This window comes from Heterocephalus glaber, unplaced genomic scaffold, assembly GCF_053883595.1.
Source record: "Heterocephalus glaber isolate CG9 unplaced genomic scaffold, H.glaber_assembly_v1.0 deba00001118, whole genome shotgun sequence".
Lineage (NCBI taxonomy): Eukaryota > Metazoa > Chordata > Mammalia > Rodentia > Bathyergidae > Heterocephalus > Heterocephalus glaber.
In genome coordinates this window covers 1,154,935-1,171,511 of record NW_028258196.1, presented here as the reverse complement: position 1 = coordinate 1,171,511, position 16,577 = coordinate 1,154,935, and the positions used below count along the sequence as shown (strand labels likewise).

General features: G+C 46.6%; 1 long non-coding RNA gene across 2 annotated transcripts; it reads left to right on the top strand.

Moving 5' to 3' along the window:
- The first annotated feature begins 3,056 nt into the window (after nt 1-3,056).
- On the top strand, nt 3,057-15,708 carry LOC110347009 (uncharacterized). 2 transcript variants are annotated; one of them, XR_015450907.1, is made up of 4 exons: nt 3,057-6,879; nt 7,597-12,504; nt 13,462-13,534; nt 14,682-15,708. It is a non-coding gene; the product is annotated as an uncharacterized LOC110347009 (long non-coding RNA). The 2 variants fall into 2 exon arrangements; XR_002391324.2 differs by having other exon boundaries at nt 3,057-12,504.
- The last annotated feature ends 869 nt before the right edge of the window (nt 15,709-16,577 follow it).

Genomic DNA, 16,577 nt, shown 5'->3' with positions numbered 1-16,577 from the left:
GAGTTAAGCTTTACTGGCTGTTCTTTTGTTCTGGTCAGACCATCAGGCATATATTTCTAAATTACCTCCATTTTGTTAGAAGAAATAAGGAAGGGAAACAACATGGTGGAACCCACATGGCTGACCAAAATGGCGACCAGTCACATGACAAGACAAGATGGTGGCCCTGAGCAAATTAGCACCCTGAGAAATAAATGGCCATCTAGGGGAAATATTCAGGTGAGACTCTGAGCACAAAAAAGAGTAAACTGGGGTAGGCAGCTACTCAGGCAGGTTACCAAGTTACCAATAACTATTTTTTTCCCAAAAAAGTAGGAAAGCTGAGCAAAGTATCACAGAACAGAAACATGAGGTCAAAAAGGCATGTTAAACTCTAGGTCACAAACATGGTTCAAAAGAGAAGAAAGGGGGAGTTAAACATCACGTGGGCCTATAGGCCTCTTACCAGCTGAGAGAAAAAAAAGCCACAGAGACCATGTGCTCCAGCCCCTACATGGTAGGAAAGGAAAGAAACAACTCTTTGGTGCCATGAATTCCCCCAGCCTAGGGGAGAAAGATGGGAAAGCAAGTAAAAAAACTTTGTGGCATTTTAGAGAGAGAGGGAAAAAATTATATAACATATATAGAAAGATAGAGAGAGTGAGAGAGAGAGATGCGTTAGAGAGAGAGAGAGAGAGAGATAGTAAGTTAAAAGCTAGGCTAGGGCCAGGGATTTAGCTCAGTTATTCCACCGCCTGCCTCACAATGTGCAAGGTCCTGAGTTAGATCCCCGGTACTAAAAAAAATAAAAGCTAGGCTAAATATAAAAAGGAGGCTCCAAATACTGCACCAGCTCCTGTTGGCTGTACCTACAACTTACAGCTATAAAAAGTTTTGATTACCAGTCCCAAACCAAAGTCAGACAATTCATTTTTTTCTTAACCCTACACTATTCTCCAATGAGGGAAATAATGCTTTTATTGACTGGGCCCAGCAATATGCCAAAAACATTAACAAAGGTACATGCTGGGTTTTAGATAATTGCCCATTTCTAGTACATCTGGGCTACTTTTCAGGTCTGGGTCAAACATATTTGGCTGGCATCTACTATAAGGCAACTCTGCCAACTAGCACCTCTTTGTTGGGAACAAAAGAGCCATACTTACGATAAATGGAGCAATGCCACCTGAAATGTGGGATGGATTCCTACCCAGAGCTGTAATTACACTGTTGTGTTAAGAGAAGCTGTCTTGTTTGCTACTGTCTGGAGGGAAGAGCTGGGATAAGATGGCCAGCACCAAATTATACCCAGTGGCTCTGTGGTACAAACCTGTGGCCTTGGTTGCCTCCAGCATGGGTAGGAAGATGTCCATTAGGGTACCCATGTGTCCAGGGGTGCTGCATTAGAACTGTAGAACCACCAGCTGACCTTCCAGTCTTGAGGCGTTGATGGGCCAGATTCAGTTTTTCAATGGGATGAGCACTGGCCACTGTTATTATTCTCCAAATAGGACTCGAGGATGTAATGGTTCACATTGAATCACTTACCAAATATACACAGAAAGCTCTAAACTCTACTGCAGAGGGTATTTCATTACTAGTATGGAAATAAAAGTGATGAGAAAAGTCATTTGACAAAACTGAATGGCCCTAGACACTCTAATGGCACCACAAGTTGGAATGGGTGCCATTATCAAAACAGAACGTTTTGTGGACATCCCCAATGACTCTGGAAGTGTGTCCTCTGTGTTACACAATCTGTGTTCACAGATCAATGACGTGTCACAAGCTTTAATGACTGGGTAGCATCCTAAAACAATCTGGTGGAGAAAGTCCCCCTCTTTCTGGTTGTGATACTAGGCATGGGAATTCTTTTATATTGCATGATTCATTGGTATTTTGGGCTAATGTCTTGTATGTCCTTGCCCTCTCTTTCAGACTATCAAAATGTGATGGCTCTTCAAAAGGCAGCACACAATATTTCTGTGTTTCATTTAGATCAGTCAAGACAAGACTTTCAGTGCCCACCTAGGCAGGATCAAAGCCCCTCCTCAGTTACCTGAGGCTGACTGGAAGTCAGACCACTGGGCCTTCTGCAACTCCTTAAGAATAAGGGACCAAAGTCTCAACAGGGGGAAATGAGGTCGGATAGAGGAAATAAAAGCTAGCTCAAAAGGAGACAAGGAAATTGAAGTTTTAACATTTTAAGAACTTGGGCCGGGGATTTAGCTTAGTGGCACAGCACCTGCCTGGCAAGTGCAAGGTCCTGAGTTCGATCCCTGGTTCCCCACCACAACCAAAAAAAAAAATTAAGAACTGCAACTTCACTTCTTGCTGGGTGTGGTGTCCATTCCTGTATTCCAGAGGAAGGAGGAAAGAGGAATGCTCCTGAGGAAGGAGCATTGCTGTGAGTTCAAGGCCACCCTGAACTAAATAGCAAGACCCTGTCTCAAAAAACAAACAAGAAAGGAAAGGAAAGACTGCAGCTTCGGGACACAAGCCCAGTTCATTTATTTATATTTTTTCCTTTTTCTTCACCTAGAACCTAGTAACCCTGAACAACTCCCTTTCACCTACAAATGAGTTTGTCTGCTTTTTACTTGCAAATAGTCCTGTCTTACCTGTGAGCCACCTTTTTCATCTGTGAATTAGGACTTCCCTGGTGAAGGGACTATTCTCTCGCTATGGACGAGCCAGCCTCTCCCCTCCCGGTCCCACTGTCCTGTGCCTCATTTCTCTGAGCATGTGCACTCCATTCTCCATTGTGTCCTATACCTCTGTCCAGTAAACCTTTCTCTTGTCTCTTACCAATGTGTCTTGAAGTTATTTTTGCACAACAAGTGTCACCAAATGCTCAAAGCTCTTCTATGAAAAGAGTAGAGTAAGCTTTTTAGGCAGCCTCAGGGACCCCAGACCCAGCCTGGTGTCAGTCCTTTGTCCAGCACCTCCATACTGTACCTGCCATCCACTCTGTAGTCACTTATTAGCTGCCCTGGCTATCAGTCTGACTGTCATGGTATCATTGTGCTTGTGTCCAAGTAATTATTATTCTACTTATTAATGGCTACAAAGTGCAAAAGTAGTGGTGCTGACAGTTTGCATATCCCAAGAGGAGATTGAAAGTGGTCCCTCTAAGCATCATCTTGCATCATCACAAGTGAATAAAACCAAGCATAGTGTCACACATCTGTAATCCCAGCACTCTGGGAGGCCAGAGCAGGAAGATCACAGGTTCAAGCCCAAACTGGGCAACTTAATGATTTAGCGAGACTCTCTGTGGGACTGTATGATTCCAAATTCAATGACTCCCCTAGCCTCTATTGTATTTAAAAATTAATGGTTAAAATGTGCTTGTTAGTTCTGGGATAATAGATAAAATTTGTAGCAAAACAAAGTTCCTAAGTAATTTACTCAACCCCTTGCTTGTCCGGAGAACGAATGTTCCCGGGCCCACTGTCAGTAGAACAATCCATCAGTGTGTCTGCCGACCATCAGTATGTGACGGTCGTGACCATTACTGTGTGTGTCTGCTGACCATAGTACGTGATAGTCGACCACTAACCTTTGTTCCTTTTTTTCATACATCTACATGTTAAACTTCCCCTCAACCCCCTATAAAACAGCCTTGGACTCTGAGCCAGTGGCCTCTCTAAGCTATTTTGCTTTGGGAGTGCCGTCTGGCCAGACTAATAAAGGTCTGTTTTACTTTCCAACTTGTCTGGTGTGTTCCTTCCCGGGTGTTCATCGTTGCAGTCAGCTCCTCGGAGCGTTTGGTAAGGCCCTTGGTCTTACATTTTGGAGGCCCCAGAGAGATCCCTGGGTAAGGAACCCCGGTTCGGCCGAGACTCTGTGGCGGGATCCAGCAGGAGACTCATAGGCACAGACCTCAGAAAAACCTCCGGAGATAAGTTTTTGGCCGGTTGCAACCGTTTGTTGTTAGGAGTGAGGTGACTGACAGGCCGGTAAGCCTCCCCTGACCCCAAGGTTCCTGACAAGGAACAAGGGAAGGTTTAGTTTCGGTTCTGTTGTGGTGCCCGTTTGTCTTGTTCGTCATATGTTAATGTCCTGTCCGTTTTGTGTTTACTTCTTTTCCAAACCATCAAGGGCAGAGATGGGAGGATCTGGCTCCAAGAATACTCCGTTGGATTGTTTTCTCACTAATTTTAAATTGGCTTTTTCCCCCGAGCAGGAGGACGAACATGGGGTTAAATTTTCTCGTGGAAAACTTCGCTCCCTGTGTCAATTGGAGTGGCCGGCCTTTGGAGTTGGATGGTCAGCAGAGGGCTCCTTTGATCCAAGCCTCTGCCGGGCGGTATGGAAAAAGGTCACCGGACACCCTAGCCATCCTGATCAGTTTCCATATATAAATATCTGGGTTCAGGCTTGTCAGGAGCCTCTGGCTTGGTTGCAGCGTTGTTCCCTACAAACAAGCTCTCGCATTTTGGTTATGACCCCAAGTAAACCCTGAGAGGCAAAAGCCTGAGCTCCCAAGCCAGTGCTCTCGCAAGATCCTGACCCCTTAGATCTTGAAATAAGACCTCCACCTTATGTGGAGCCATCATCCTCCTCTGATAAAATCTGTGCCAGATCTTGGAACCCCTTCTATCCTCCTCTTCCTGAAGAAGAAAAATCTCCAGATTCTGTAACCTCCCCTTCTCACAGGTGAACGGGAGCCGCTTATGGTCCCAGCAGGGCTCCCACTGAAGGGACTAATTCAGTTCCTCTTTTGCCTCTTAGGGAAATAGAACAGGGTCATTATGTCTATATCCCTTTCTCTACCAGTGATTTGTATAAATGGAAACATCAAAATCCCCCTTTTTCAGAAAAACCCCAGGCTTTGATCTCCCTCCCAGAGTCTGTTTTTCATACCCATGACCCAACCTGGGATGATTGTCAACAACTTCTCCAAGCCCTTTTTACCTCCAAAGAAAGAGAAAGAATTCGAGGACAGGCCATAAAATCGGTGTTAGGAGGATCAGAGGGCCCACTCGATGAACAACAGTGGGCCCGTATTGAGGTGCAACTTCCATCCACCCGTCCCCTGTGGTAAGCTAATTCCTCGGGCGGGAGAGAAGCTCTCCAAAACTACCGTCAGCATCTCCTAGCTGGCTTGAGGGGAGTCGCTTGAAAGCCTACCAATCTGAGTAAGGTAAGCGAGGTCCTTCAAGGGCCTGAGGAATCCCTTACTGCCTTTCTGGAGCGTCTGTTGGAAACATACTGTACGTATACTCCAATTGACCCAGATGCTCCTGCAAATCGACATGCATTTAATTTGGCTTTTGTTACTCAGTCAGCCCCAGATATTAGAAAAAAATTGCAGCGAATGGAGGGGTTTGAGGGAGAAAACGGAAAAGTTGATGAGTGTGGCAATGAAGGTGTTTAACAACAGGGATCCTTTTGAGGACAGAATGGCTAAAAAGATAGGGAAAGAGGAGGCTGGCAGAATCGAGAGTATCCGCAATTCTCCAGATTCCGAAGCCAGGCTCAAAGAAACAGGTGCGAGAGTTCCTAGGGGCAGTTGGCTATTGCAGGATTTGGATTCCTGGCTTTGCTGAGATTGCCAAACCCCTACACGAGGCCACGGCGGTAGGAAACACACCCCTCGAGTGGACTGAGGCTCACCAGCAGGCATTTCAAATGCTTAAGACTGCACTTGCATCAGCACCAGCCCTGGCACTGCCAGACTTGAACAAACCCTTTACCTTGTATGTGGCAGAGAAAAATGGGGTAGCTAAGGGAGTGATTACTCAGCTTTTGGGGCCTTGGAAGCGGCCTGTGGCATACATCTCAAAAAGGCTCGACCCAGTGGCCCGAGGGTGGCCTACTTGTTTGAGGACAGTAGCAGCAGCAGCTGCTTTAACCTGAGAGGCTGACAAATTGACCTTTGGACAGGATTTGACTTTGATCACTCCCCATGCCATTGAGCCCTTGTTGAATAGCTCACCTAGCAAATGGCTGTCTAATGCCAGACTGTTACAGTATCAAGGACTCTTGTTAGAACAGCCACGCATTAAGTTTTGCCACCACCGCTAGCCTCAATCTGGCTACTCTACTCCCAGAATCTGATGAACAAATGCCCATCCATGATTGTCTCGAGACTCTTGAAAATTTGAGGGGAGGGCGTCCGGACCTAACAGACCAAGCCCTCCCCCATGCAGAGATAACTTTCTATACTGATGGGTGCAGTTTCATTCGGGATGGTGTATGATATGCTGGAGCGGCGGTAGTCAACCAGGACCAACAGGTAAAATGGGAACAGGGGCTACCTCAAGGGACTTCAGCTCAGAGAGCTGAGCTGATTGCCTTGACCAAGGCTCTGGAATTGGGAAAAGGAAAAAGGATAAGTATATTCACTGATAGCCGTAATGCTTTTGCCACCACCCATGTACATGGGGAAATTTATCAAAATAGAGGACTGTTGACCTCTAAAAAAAAAAAAAGAAATCAAAAATAAGACTGAGATATTGGCATTACTACAAGCCATCTGGATGCCCAGAGAGGTTGCCATCATCCATTGCCGTGGGCACCAGAAGGGGCTTAGCCCTGAAATGATTGGTAATAATGCTGCTGACCAGGCAGCTCAACAAGCTGCCCAAAAATCTGTGGGGAGACAAATGGTTCTGCTTCCCACGCCGGTGCTCCCAGAGAAACCGGAATACACAGATAAAGAAATAAAAGAAATGAACAGGAAACATTGGACTCAAGGAGAACATGGATGGTGGACGACTAAAGATGGTGGTGCTCCCAGCCGCTGTGGCAGATACGTTGCTGCGAGAACTACACGAGTCCATTCACCTCGGTGAGAAAAGGATGATGGCTGCCCTGCAACCTCATTTCGTCAGTGAGGGATTAGCCCAAAAGGCCCAGGACATGGTGAGACGATGCCCCACCTGCCTCAAGGTAAATGCTAATCGGGTAACCGGGCCCCCTGGGGTCCGACACAGAGGACTAACTCCAGGAGGACATTGGGAGTTGGACTTTACTGAAATGAAGCCTGGCATGTATGGGTACAAATACCTGCTAGTTTTTGTGGATACATTTTCAGGATGGGTAGAAACAAACCCCACTAAGAGGGAGACAGCTGAAGTAACAGTTAAAAAGCTCCTGACAGAAATAGTTCCCCATTTTGGTTTGCCCTTAGCTCTGGGGTCCGACAATGGTCCAGCCTTTACAGCTAAGATATCTAAATTAATTAGTAATATTCTTGGAATAAAGTGGAACCTACACTGTGCCTATAGGCCTTAAAGTTCAGGACAGGTAGAAAGAACAAATAGGACTTTAAAGGAGATTCTGACTAAATTATGTTTGGAGACTGAACTAGGTTGGGTAGAACTTCTTCCTTTTGCCCTCCTCTGAATAAGGTGTACTCCCAAGCCTCCCCTCAATCTGTCCCCCTTCCAGATTATTTATGGGCGATCTCCCCCAATCATTCCATTAATAGATGTAGAATTAAAAGAAAAGTTTTCCCACCTTTGGCTCCTTAAATCCTTAAAAGCAGTTCATCAGCTTCAGTCAGAGCTACATGAGACGTTACGAAAGAAAGAAAATGACTAGGCCAAATGAAAAACCTTTACAACCTTTACCCTATAAGCCGGGAGATTTGGTTTTTATTCGCAGGTTTGATTCCAAGACCCTAGAACCTCACTGGAAAGGACCGGTTCCTGTTGTCCTGTCAACTCTTTTGGCAGTAAAGGTGGCTGGACATTCTGCCTGGATACATCGCAACCATCTAAAACCAGGACCCCCCCGCAGATGTCAAAAAGGACAAATGGAAGATTATCAGCCAACCGGGAGACCAAAAGCTAAGATTGGAGCGGGTTGGAAATGCTTTGCCTTCATGATAATATTTTCTAGAACATTGACAGTATTGCCCTCAGGAGGACTAGATCACACAAAAAATATATGGGTTCAATTGGCAAAGTCGCTTAATCTATCTGAATTCTGTTTAAGTGTTGATGTGAATTTCCATTATGTATTGGGAAGTTGTCTTATCCCGATATGCACCCCTTTAGAGTTAATACGGCCCTATACCCTGTTTAAGGATATTCCAGGAAAAAAACTTACTTATATAGATAGTTATAACTGGGGACCTGTCACATGTCATAAGCCTAAAAATGCTGTCAAATTATATACGCCTAAAGTGATCATGTCAAATAAGACTGAATGTGCTATGTATGAAAATTGTACAACCAAATGTCTGAGGATAAAACAGTCGGAAGGGATGTCCTGCCATATAAAACAAAAAAAATTGTGTATAACAATTGCCATATCTCCCTGCCAATGGGATGGCTTTATACCTGTGAAGGAATAACCTTCAATTATATTCCGGCCAATTTAACCAAGAGTTACAAGAACAGAGACAGGCAATCTTAGATAATAGGGCAGTGATAGACTATTTGTTGCTCTTCCACCACCAAGGTTGTGAGAAAATAAGAAATATGATAGTTCAAAATCAAAAAGAGGTAAAACAATTAAAAGACTTGGCTCAAAAAGTACATGATGAGGATGGTGGAGATCTGTTTAAATGGCTAACTAAATGGCTGCCCAATTTACAATGGTTAAGACAACTATTCATTGCCATTATAATCATATGTATATGCGTATTATTATCATGCTGTTGTGTACAATGGATGCCTACATTTATGCGTAAGATTACTTAGATTACAGAAAATCAGTGGGGAACGTGGGACTGTATGATTCCAAATTCAATTACTCCCTTAGCCTCTATTGTATTTAAAAATTAATGGTTAAAATGTGCTTGTTAGTTCTGGGATAATAGATAAATCTGTAGCAAAACAAAGTTCCTAAGTAAATTACTCAACCCCTTGTTTGTCCGGAGAACGAATGTTCCCGGGCCCACTGTCGGTAGAACAATCCATCAGTGTGTCTGCCGACCATCAGTACGTGACGGTCATGACCATATGGTCATGACCATTACTGTGTGTGTCTGCTGACCATCAGTACATGACAGTCGACCACTAACCTTTGTTCCTTTTTTTCATACATCTACATGTTAAATTCCCCCTCAACCCCCTATAAAACAGCCTTGGACTCTGAGCCAGTGGCCTCTCTAAGCTACTTTGCTTTGGGAGTGCCATCTGGCCAGACTAATAAAGGTCTGTTTTATTTTCCAACTTGTCTGGTGTGTTCCTTCCCGGGTGTTCATCGCTGCAGTCAGCTCCTCGGAGCGTTTGGTCAGGCCCTCGGTCTTACACTCCAAATAAAAGATGAAAGGGCTGGGGATGTAGCTCCATGCAAAGGCCCTGGATTTGATCCCCTGTACCACCAAAAATTAAAGTTATTAATGCGGTGTCTCTCTCAAAATACCTTATTGTACTATATTCACTTTCTTCCTCCTCCTATTCATCCTTTTTCTCCCCCTCCTCTCCTCCCTCTCCCCCCCTTTTTGTGGCACTGGGGATTGACTCCAGGGCCCTCACACTAAGCTACATCCTCAGCCTTTTTTATTTTGAGATAAGTTCTCACTTAGTTATTCAGGCTGGGCTGGAATTGAGATCTTCCTGCTAGGCTTGTGTCACCACACTTGGCTAATTTTTATGACAGTACAATGTTTGATTTGTTCTCTTTCATTATTAGTTATTGTTGTTAATCTTTTACTGTACCAATTTATAACTTAATCTTTATTGTAGGTATGTATGAATAGAAGATATATAGTATGTAAGGACTCAGTACTATTCTCAGAGTCAGACATCTACTAGGGGTCTTGGAGCCCATTCCCCAGGGATAAAGAGAGGGCTACTGAACTTTAATTTAACTCCTTAAACCCATCATGGTGGTACACACCTGAATTTCCAGCCCTTGGAGGATCTTGAGTTCAAGGCCATCCTTTACTACATTAGCAATGTTCCAGGCCAGTCCAAACAACGTAAGAAGATCTTGTCCAGAAAGAAAGAAGGGGAGGTGGGGAGAGAGGGAGGGAGGAAGGGAAGGAGGGAGGAAGGAAGGAAGGAAAGAAGGAAAGAAGGAAGAAAGGAAGAGGAAAGAAAAGAAATCAACTTCCTAGAATGAGAAATCTCATTGTCTGAATTAGGGTTATAATTTTCATAGTTGTCACTAAACTCTGACATAAAGAGATGCCATGAGCTTCTTTGTTTTCTTTTTTCTCTTTTTTTTTTCCTTTTTTAAATTTTGAGACGGTCTCACTATGTAGTTTAGGCTGACCTTGAACTCCCTATGTAGCCCAGGTTGGCCTCAAAGTCACAGCGATCCTCCTGTCTCAGCCCTGCAGTGTGGGGATCACATGTGTGCCCAACCACCATGAGCTTCTGTTTCTGAAAGTAACTTGACTGAAACTAACCCCTGAACTCCACATTCCTTAAACTGCGGAAAAATACTGTGAGTCCCTCAGAGGAAAAGCCAGAGGCACAGCTGCTGCCCCTTCTGGCACACGTGGACTGGGCGCCTCCTCCTGAGCCTGGGCTCAGAGCAGTTTCTAGCAAAGAGGTGTCGCAGGCCGGCCCGTGACTGGCAGCGGCTCAGATCCGTGTGCTAAGGTGGCCGTGGCTGGTGGCTAATTACACGTTCTATGAGCTTGTCGTTAAGACAATGCTGCGTGTGTCCTCCCTGGGCTGCAAATTGCCAGGTTACTGGCATGTTTCCTGTATGGATACTAATTATGTCTAATTTGGTCCTGAGATTTCCGCATTTGTCTTTCTGTCATAGTTCATGATTATAAATCGCTCACGTTGATGAGGAGTGAGCTATCAATGTCTGATGGCTCACACGTGTAATAAAGCCAGTCACAGACCCAGCAGTGTTCAGCCGTCCTTACTAAACACAGAGCATCCACGGTTATTTGCATCCCGGAGAAAAGTTTGCTTTCTCTCCATATTTGTTTTCACAACAAATTAATTACCCAACAAACCCAAAGCTTCCAAATTCAACCCTGTGAAAAGGACAGCCACATCTACCTGGGAAGGGCAGCCAGGCTTGCCTGAGGGGAGTGAGCGGGCCCCACACCAGCAGCAGGAGCACTGCACTCCCATGGACTGGACCAGGGCTGATGGGACCCCACTGCTGTTTCTGTAGCCGCTTCCTGTGAAGCTCTGGAAGAAGGCTTTGCTTGGTACAGGAAGGGGCCAGCAGTGCCTTGACCGTGGTTGTGTTCACCACAGGCTCAGCGGCTTGGGCTGAGAGCCCCTCTTGCCGCTCCCTGGGTGCTGGTGTTGGTGGTGGGGAGGCATGGAGGCCACGAGCTAAGGTGGGCAGAGGCCGGCACAGCTGCTGGGACAGGCGGGGCTGGATGAGCAGGGCGGACTGGGCAGGGGGCCCTTTGCATGCCCATGTGGCTGCAGGGAGCATGCCAGTATCAGGCAGCTGTCACTCCAGAGAAGAGGGAGAATCGAGGCCAGCGCCAACCAGGTCCCATGGGCACGTTTGCCTCTTGGTCTTGAGGTCTCTGAGCTGGTTCTTAGGTTTGCAGGCTTTAACTATTTTTTTTTTTTCATACCGGGGATCGAACTCGGGTCCTTGCACTTGCGCAGCAGGCCGCAAAACCACTGAGCTAAATCCCGGGCCCGGCTTTAACTATTTTTAACTACAGCCATCTGCAAACCAAGCTAGAAACTGGAGACACCTTTGAGAAAAGGCTGGTGTGCTATCCTGTTGCCAACAAATCTCTGGGTGTTTTGGAGGACATCTGGGGACAGTCAAGCACTGTCAAATTGCTCCGAATGGCTTTACGTGGATTTGTAGGGCTGTTCTGCGAGCCTGGGAGACAGAGCCACCATTGCCACTCTCTGTAAGAGTCTTCCATGAGCTGGGCATGTAGCTTTGTGGTAGCAGGCACAAGGCCTGGGTTCTATCTCCAGTACTGAAAAACAACAATAGCAACAACAGAAGTCTTGTGTGTGACCGCAGAAATCAGAAAGCCAGGTTTCCCAGCTGGCAGTATTAACATACCCAGAAAAGATGAGTTTTCCGTGTAGGTGGCCTGTTTTCCAGCAGGTGGTCACAGATTGATACAGGGCAGCTAGAAACAGAAAAACAATCCTGTTAACTAATCACTCAGATAAGATCAATATCTCTGGTTGCCAAGATTATCCAGGTGGTCACTCGCGTGGTCCATTGTGGAAGAAACCCTCAAATAGCCTTTTTGCCCTTAACAATAGCAGGTGACAGGTGATTAAGGTGTGTCACTGTGTCCCTCTCAGGTCCTTGCCTGACTGGGCCAAGGTTAGGTGAAGATCATGTTCAGGCTCAATGGCTCCACAGTAACATGTGCTTTCTTCAATCAGTTTTAGTGAGCGTGTCACTTGTGTTGCGATGGGAAGTGACATCCAAGGGGCAGAAGTGATGGCAGAGGGGCCACCACTTTCCTCATCTGCTGGATGGAGAAGAAGAACCAATGTGCCAAACGGAAAATGGGTTCTGAGCCTGAATTGGCATCGTGTTTTGAGTCTAGGACCTTCTGCCCCTTCCAGGAAGTTTGGTGTCTTCCAAGAGCCCTCACACCTTTGGTCTCCTCACCAACAAGAAGGAGAATTCTTACTTCAGCGTTGGACGGTGAGCATGAAATAATGAGTATGATGCTGTGCACATAAAGCTGTAGTGCCTGTGGCCCACACCATGTCCACTGCAACTCTGCACAGAGATAAACTGGCTCACATGTTCCTCAAGCCCTGCCTCCCAGCAGGGCCCTGGGGACACAGTCGGATTGGCTCTGCCACTGGAAGGCCTCCATCTCCGCAGCGAGCTCTCCAGAGTGCCTGGGCTGCACAGCTGGTGCCGCTGGAGGACTGAGCACTGTCCTCACCCTGCACAACACCCAGCCCCACCCTTTCCACTCCTGGGATGTGGAGGTGAGGTCTGCACCACTGACACCTTCCTGGGGAGCAGGAGTGTGAGTGGAGCAGCTGGACGGTGGCCATTCCACAGCCACTTACATCCACCATCTCCCTCTCCCTCGTGAGCCACACACATTTGCTGCCCACAGAAACATGCCATGGAGGTCTCAAGCCAAGCAGAGTGCATTCATCCATCCATCCATTCATCCATTCATCCACCCATCCATCCATCCATTCATCCATCCATCCATCCGTCCATCCACCCATCCATCCACCCATTCATCCATCCATCCATTCATCCACCATCCATTCATCCATTCATCCATCCATCCATCCATCCATTCATTCATCCACCCATCCATCCATCCATCCATCCATCCATCCATCCATTCATTCATACATTCATTCGCATTATCCTTATGACAGATTCTGAATTCCATTCATTCACAGTTTTAAGAGAGGAAAGTCATTTTGCAGTAGAGCTCCCACTCTCCACCCCAGATCTTCCGGGGGTGAGTTCGGGCACCCACGGCAGCTGCTCCAGACTCTCTCAGCCTGTCTTACTGGGACCAAGTCCTGGGGCTTCTGCCACAGCCCAGCCCAGTGCACTGTCACCATTCCTAACCCCATACCCTTGCTCTTGGTGAACTGTCTTTCTTTTGTGCCCTGTGCCCAGACCTTTCCTGCATGCCGGGGAGAATCTAGCTGGTAGAGAACACCAGTGTACAATGGAGAACGCACCAGCAAAGGTAGAGAATGGGGGGTGTGGTGTGCATGTATTTCATGCATAGTTATTAATTCTTAACTGTTTTGGGGAGGGGACCTGGAGAAATTAAAGAATTTAGAGTCAAAGACATATTTTTTCAGTGTAGAATGTAATTTTGTGTGTGTGTGTGTGTGTGTGTGTGTGTGTGTGTTACTAGGGATTGAACCCAGGGCCTTCACAGAACTACATTCCCAGGCTTTTCTACTTTTATTTCTCTATTTGTTTTGAGATGGTCTCACCACAAAGTTGTTAAATTACCCAGGCTGAGCTGGAACTTGGGGATCCTCCTGCCTCAGCTTCCCAGAGTGCTGGGATTATAGGCCTGTGCCACTAAGCCTAACTTAAATTTTGCCTTTTACCATTTGCTCAAAGGGAAACCCACTAACAAAATGAGAGCACTTAAAAATACAATGTGGTCTACTTTGACAAAAAATGAAATTTAGTGACAATGAAAGGTATATTTAGCTTACTGTTTGACTAAATTTTTATTTATCTAATTTTCCATTTCTTCATATATGAATTATATTTGAATGTAAAATGTCACGTAAAATGTTAAGTGGCTCTTTTTCAAGCTTATCCCTTTGTACATCTTGTTATTGCATATGCATCATGAAAGTTCTTTCCCCTGTCCTCTTCCCTCCCTTGCTCCCTCCCTCCCTCCCTCCCTTTCTTCCATTCTGATGCCGGGGATTGAACCCAGGGCTTTCACACTGAGCTACATCCCCAGTTCTTTTTTTATTTTTCAGTTTGAGACAGGGCCTCACAAAGTCACTAAGTGGCCCAGGCTGGATCAAACTTGCTGTCTTCCTACCTCAGCCTCCCAGAGTGAGGATTACAGGTGTGTGCCACCATGCCCAGCATAAAACACTTATAAAATGCAGCTCTTACCATGAAAACTCATTCCTGCTAGTGAAAATGTTTTACTTTGTAGGAAAACAGAAAAGCTAAAGAGAGCCCACAATGCCAGGAGCTAGTTTGGCTGACTAAAGGCAGAGTTGGAATTCTCTGCTGTGGCTTTTAGGAACAAAGTGTAGGACAAGGGACAAAAGAGGAAACCCTGGCACAGTCAGTACGGCTCAGATGGTTTACAAGAGCAGTTCCGCCCCATTTTAATTCTCATTCCCACCCAGGAGGACACAGCTCCCGCTCTGTAGTTGGATGACTGAGGCTGGAAGGACCGGGGAGACTTGAATCCGAGCCACGTCACGGCGGGTGTGCTGCCTGTCCGCACATCACCCTTTTCCATACACAGCGTCGCTGTCGTGGCCAGGACCCTCTCCACGCGGCAGGCACAGCTCTGGGGAGCCTGTGAGTGCAGCCCCCACCCACCATGGCCAGGATCGGGAATCAAAGTCGTGGCAAGATGCTGGCCAGTTTGGAAGCGGTGAAGAAAACCGTGGCAGGGTGTTTCGGAGGAGGAGAAGAAGCCAAGGTGGCTGTGGAGCTCTAGGGCACCTGCAACATCCCGTCACCCGTGTGTGCGTGTGCGTGCGCGCGCGCGCGCACATTTGTGCCTGGGCTCCGTGGGTCCTGGGAGTGAGGGCCCAGGAAGTAGGGAGGAGGAACATTTGCCAAGCGGGGCCATTCTGCTCTTGGGGCTCGGTCTGCTGGTCTCTTCGGTTGTCTCATGCCTTCAGTAGCCCCTCGGCAACCTGCCGTCTGGGGGTCTAGCCATTGCTGTGTCCTCCTTCCTGGAGCAGCCCCGCTCTGGACAGCGCAGGCCACACCTCCTCCCTCCCCTTCGTTGGGGCCGCTGGCTGTGGTCGCTCGGTCTCCTTGGTGGACAGACATTCTGCGTTTACGCTTTCAGGGTCTATCAAGTGACTGGAGGGGCTTTCTGTACACAGTACCGCAGGTTTGCACTGAATCTGCAATCTCCTGGACTACACGTGTGCCTCCATTCTCACATGCCCGGCCTCTTCTTATATTTACTTTTCCCTTCCTGGTGATCTCCATCCAGTTTCCAGACTCAAACACATCCTGTTTAAATAGATGACTGGGAACTTTATATTTCATTGTAGCCATCCTCTAGCTGGCTTTTCCACTAGGAAATCTAATGGACACCTCAAGATGACACTGTATATCCACATCCTAGTTTCCATCTGCAGTTTCTTTCATCTAAATAAATACAACTGCATTTTTCCAGCTGCTCAAGAATATGTATTTGGGATCATCTTCTATTCTCCTTTATTCTCGCGCACAGAAAGGGTTGGTGTTAAATAAACCCAGAAATCAACCGCTTCTTGCACTTTCTTCTGTTCTCACTCTGGTTCCAGTTACCAGCCCGTCTCATCATGGCTCTCCTACTAGCCTTCTGGTGCTTTCTTCCTCTGGTACCCAGAGCAATCCCGCTACTCTCTCCATCAATTCATTCCACTCCTCAGTTGAGGAGCCCCCGGGGCTCCCCTTACTCAGAGGAGTCAGGAAACTGCCTTGGTGGGGGCAAGGAATCCTTCGGCCTGCCTTCTCTCACCTTCCTTTCCTTCTTTCTCCTCCTGGTCAGGCAGCCACAGGCACCAACCAGTCTGGCCTCTGATGTTTGCAGGCCACATCCTGGCTGTAGCCAGAGCTGTCTTCAGTGCTAATCACTTGGCCATTTTAAAGTTGGTCAAGGTTAGATTTGCTAAGAAGTGTTCTGTATTTCCAAGATGAGCCAACTCCATAAGATAAGAACTCCCAGTGCCTTTATCTAAGGAGCATTGTCCTCTGTGTCCCTAGCCACCCCAGAATCACCATCCTGTCTCCAGACAGCAGTGGAGAGCCCACACCTATAGGAAGTGCCTGTTTGTTCTGAGTAACATTTAACCCAACAGCTTTCTTCTACTTGGTTCTTTGAATACTTTTTCTTTTTTTTCCCTTTTAAGAAAACTCAGTCCATTTTAATTTTATGGGCTTGATAGAACTAGGACAATAGGACAATGTTTGCTTGGATCACATTTTTTGTGTGTGGATTTTTTTTTGGCAGAATCAGTGTTTGCAGGAAGCAGATAAACTTGACTGTCTGTCGGGGAACCTCTCCATAGCAG